This window comes from Triticum dicoccoides, chromosome 2B (genome assembly GCF_002162155.2).
Source record: "Triticum dicoccoides isolate Atlit2015 ecotype Zavitan chromosome 2B, WEW_v2.0, whole genome shotgun sequence".
NCBI classification, from domain to species: Eukaryota; Viridiplantae; Streptophyta; class Magnoliopsida; order Poales; family Poaceae; genus Triticum; species Triticum dicoccoides.
In genome coordinates, this window is record NC_041383.1 from 53,703,009 (window position 1) to 53,708,583 (window position 5,575).

Here is a 5,575-nt window from a genome sequence, read left to right on the forward strand (position 1 = left end):
ATATATTTAATTGTACAAGTTTAATATTTGAATTATGAACATAGGCCGGAAATGTCGAACTCGGACGACGAAAACCGCCCGGGGGAGTGCGACTGGTGCCACGATGACCGAGGTATGCGCGACAGGTTCCTTGAGCTGGACGAAGATCGGCGCTTCAGCATTAAGCTCGCGGAGACCTTCGATGTTGAAACAGTACGCAACGACCACAATAGTTTTTTTTTCGTAATTTAGCATGACTTCAACTATTTTAACGTGTATTTTTCATCTTTTCCAATTCGACTAGCTTATCCCATGCTATGCAAGACACTATGTCTTGGAGAGGATGGGTTTCGAAGACCATGAAAGTATGGAAACCAAAAAAATTCACCTAAGGACCCATCATGGTGTGGATTTTGAAGTAAAGTTGTACAATTCTGAGAGTGTAACCCATTTTGGTTGCAAAAATTGGGAAGCACTTTGCAAGATGTATGGTTTTGATGAGGGTATGCTTGTCACCATGGATCTTGGTGATCCTACAATCGAGCAAGACAATATGGACATTTGGGTCCTTGTTGATACACTTCCAATTCTTCCGCCATGTGAGCTTCTCAAATATAGTTATTAAGTAATTTATATTGTTTATTTTAAAATAGTTGACAGGTTATTTCCATTGACAGCTTATTTTCATTCTTCATAGAATGTGCGGAAGATGTTAGACAAAACCCACTACACCGATGGCTCCGAATTAACTTATAAGGAGAAAAATCATCTGATCTCATTTTGTACTGATCTTAAGAATTACAATATCTACAATCGAACTCCTCAATATTATGGTCAATACGTGCCACTAGTGCACGTGTTGAACTACGGTAACTACCATGGAGATACCCTGGTAAGATTTTTTACTATTACGACATCCGTGCATCTTTTTGCATACTTCTAAAAAGTAGTACATCATTGCTAACTACGAAGTTATTACTATGTTTTTCAACATATAATCCCGAATGATTGTGTGCCTCATCTGATGTATACGCACGGTCGCCTTGATGTTTTGAACATACAACCAGGTCGTCCTACGAATCTCAACTGTCCATACTTGATTTCTAAAAGAAGTGGAGACATGACAATCAAAGAATGGGAAAATGTATGGACAGTTGTAAGGAGCTTCTTGGAAGCAAAAGGAAGCGAAGCGCAAGAATTGGAGACAGGATGATCCCCATTGTTCATAATGGAGAGTCAGGGTCTATATTGTTTTATGCTATTTTACCTTAAGGGTGTTTAGGTCCTACCAGATACAGATGATCATGTGCTAAGAACAATTATGTAGGGTTGGGTTCGATGACTAGAGGATGATGATCGTATGACTTGTTATTAATATCGAGTAGAAGTTGTATGATGATGCATGATTAGTAGGACTTGTTATTATATATGATGATGTATGATGCGAGCATGAAGAGTTATTATATATCAGCGGGTGAAATGAACATAGCAGTAGCGTAGGTAAACCAAGCACGAAGATATAAGAGAGGACACTTCTCTCTATTAGCTAGCTAATAACAACCTAAATTAACCCCCAAAACCCCTAAACCAGCCACTTTCAAAAAAAACCTCAGCTCCAGCCAGCTGCTGACGCGTGGAAGCCTTTTGGTCCCGGTTTATGTCACCAACCGGGACCAAAGGCCCCCTTGCCTGGGCTGCCCGCATTTGTCCCGGTTCGTGTAAGAACCGGGACTAAAGGCCAAGGGCATTAGTACCGACCTTTTAGTCCCGGTTCTTAAACTGGGACAAAAGGCCCTTACGAACCGGGACAAATGCCCTGTTTTCTACTAGTCGGAATCCTGAGCACCCTGGACGAACACGAGGCACAGTAGGCTCCGTGGCGTGGGTTCATGGGTTCCCCGGCGCAGGCGGTTACATATGCGAGAAAGAGGAAAGCGAAGCTGAGCAAAATGCAGAAGGTCAATGCAAGATTAGCGAAGCTAGAGGAAGTTGCAGTTGCCAGCTGATACGTCTCCAATGTATCTATAATTTTTGATTGTTCCATGTTATTATATTACCCCTTTTGGATGTTTATGGGCTTTATTATACACTTTTATATTACTTCTGGGACTAACCTACTAACAGGAGGTACCGCCCATATTGCTGTTTTATTGCCTGTTTCAGTATTTCGAGGAAAAGGAATATCACACGGAGTCCAAACGGAATGGAACCTTCGGCAACGTGATTTTTTGGAAGAATATGATCCGGGAGACTTGGAGTTCACGTCAGAAGATCCCCGAGGAGGCCACGAGATAGGAGAACACCCCCCCCCCTTGTAGGGCGCGCCCCCTGTCTCGTGGGCCCCTCGAGCACCTCTCGACCGACTTCTTTCGCCTATATATGCCTACGTACCCTAAAACTAGCAGAAATCAAGATAGATCGGGAGTTCCGCCACCGCAATCTCTGTAGGCACCAAAAACCTCTAGGGAGCCCGTTCCGGCACCCTGCCGGAGGGGGAACCCATCACCGGTGGCCATCTTCATCATCCCGGCGCTCTCCATGACGAGGAGGGAGTAGTTCACCCTCGGGGCTGAGGGTATCTACCAATAGCTATGTGTTTGACCTCTCTCTCTCTCTCTCTCTCTCTCTCTCTCTCGTGTTCTCTCTCATGTTCCGTCTATGGCATGATCTTGATGTATCCCTAGCTTTGCTATTGTAGTTGGATCTTATGATGTTTCTCCCCCTCTACTCTCTTTTGATGAATTGAGTTTCCCTCTTGAAGTTATCTTATCAGATTGAGACTTTTATTTGAGAACACCTTATGTATCTCTTGCCGTGTTTATCTGTGGTGACAATGGGATATCATGTGCCTCTTGATGTATGTTTTGGTGACCAACTTGCGGGTTCCGCCCATGAACCTATGCATAGGGGTTGGCACACGTTCTTGACTCTCCGGTAGAAACTTTGGGGCACTCTTTGAAGTACTTTTATGTTGGTTGGATGAATCTGAGATTGTGTGATGCATATCGTATAATCATGCCCACGGATAATTGAGGTGACAATGGAGTATCTAGGTGACATTAGGGTTTTGGTTGATTTGTGTCTTAAGGTGTTATTCTAGTACGAACTCTTTAATAGATCGATCCGAAAGAATAACTTTGAGGTGGTTTCGTACCCTACCATAATCTCTACGTTTGTTCTCGCTATTAGTGGCTTTGGAGTGACTCTTTGTTGCATGTTGAGGGATTGTTATATGATCTATCTATGTTATTATTGTTGAGAGAACTTGCACTAGTGAAAGTATGAACCCTAGGCCTTGTTTCCTATCATTGCAATACCGTTTACGCTCACTTTTATCATTAGTTACCTTGCTATGTTTATTATTTCAGATTACAAAAACCTATATCTACTATCTATTTTGCACTTGTATCACCATCTCTTTGCCGAACTAGTGCACCTGTACAATTTACCATTGTATTGGATGTGTTGGGGACACAAGAGACTCTTTGTTATTTGGTTGCAGGGTTGTTTGAGAGAGACCATCTTCATCCTACGCCTCCCACAGATTGATAAACCTTAGGTCATCCACTTGAGGGAAATTTGCTACTGTCCTACAAACATGTGCACTTGTAGGCCCAACAACGCTACAAGAACAAGGTTGTGTAGTAGACATCAAGCTCTTTTCTGGCACCGTTGCCGAGGAGGTGAGTGCTTGAAGGTATATCTTTAGATCTTGCAATCGAATCTTCTTGTTTCTTGTTTTATCACTAGTTTAGTCTATAAAAGAAAACTACAAAAAAAATGGAGTTAAGTTTGTCTCATACGCTTCATCTTTTTAATATCTTTCGTGAGTATGATGGAAAAGAAAATTGTGCTCAAGTGCTAGAAGAAGAATGCATTAAAATACTTGGTACTAAATTTTTGAATGATGAGCATGATTGCAATGTTGTTAGTATGAATTCCATGAATATCCATGATGCTAATGATATGCAAAGCCACAAGCTTGGGGAAGCTATGTTTGATGAATATGATATTTTTAGTCCCCCAAGTTTTGATGAGCAAATTTATTATGATGAAAGCATGCCACCTATTTATGATGATTATATTAATGAAAGTGGGTTTGGAAGAGTGTCAACTTTAGGAAGTAGTGATCCCACTATTTTGGTGGATGTTGAATCTTATTTTGATGAATATCAAAGTGGATTTGGAAGAGTGTCAACTTTATTTAGTGATGATTCCACTATTTCGGAAGAGGTTCCAATTGATTATGAGAACAGAGTTGCTATTTATGATGATTATTGTGATGACTTGTCTGCTATTAAGAATAATGATAACCATGAAACTTGTCATCATGGTTTTAGTTTTCAATTGGATTATGCCTCACATGATAATTATTTTGTTGAGTTTTCTCCCACTACTATTCATGAGAAGAATTTTGCTTATGTGGAGAGTAGTAAATTTTCTATGCTTGTAGATCATGAAAAGAATGCTTTAGGTGCTGGTTATATTGTTGAATTCATTCATGATGCTACTGAACATTATTATGAGGGAGGAACATATGCTTGTAGAAATTGCAATAATGTCAAGTTTCCTCTCTATGTGCTTAAAATTTTGAAGCTATGCTTGTGTTACCTTCCTATGCTTGTTGATTATTGTTCCCATAAGTTGTTTGCTCACAAAATCCCTATGCATAGGAGGTAGGTTAGACTTAAATGTGCTACACATATGCTTCATGATGCTCCCGTATTGTTTCAACTTATCTTTTATGTGAGCATCATTGTCATCATCATGCCTAGCTAGAAAGGCATTAAAGAAAAGCGCTTGTTGGGAGACAACCCAATATTTATCCTTACTGTTTTTGTGTGTTCACATGATTATGCTACTGTAATAATCATGTTTTATAGGTTTTGTTTCAATAGAGTGCCAAGTAAGACCTTTAGGATAGCTTACGGTGATAGTTGTGTTGATCCTGCTGAAAATCAGAAACTTTTGCACCCGGTAAATTAGTTTTTTTAATTCACAGAAACGTGATTCTGATCTGATTATTTTTGCTCTGGATTGGTACACGAATTTCTTAGGCCTTCCTAATTTTGTAGGATGTTTGGAGTTCCAGAAGTATGTGTTTGATACAGATTACTACAGACTGTTCTGTTTTTGACAGATTCTGTTTTATATGTGTTGTTTGCTTATTTTGATGAATCTATGAGTAGTATCAAAGGGTATGAACCATAGATAAGTTGGAGTACAGTAGATATTACACCAATATGAATTTAGAATGAGTTCATTACAGCACCTAAGTGGTTGTTTTAGTTTCTTATACTAACGGAGCTGATGAGTTTTCTGTTGAGTTTTGTGTTGTGAAGTTTTCACGTTTTGGGTAAATATTCAATGGACTATGGAATAAGGAGTGGCAAGAGCATAATCTTGGGGATGCCCAAGGCACCCCAAGGTAATATCCAAGGACAACCAAGAGCCTAAGCTTGGGGATGCCCCGGAAGGCATCCCCTCTTTCGTCTTCATTCATCGGTAACTTTACTTGGAGCTATATTTTTATTCACCACATGGTATGTGTTTTGCTTGGAGCGTCATTTTCTTTTGTTAGTATTTGCTTTCTGTT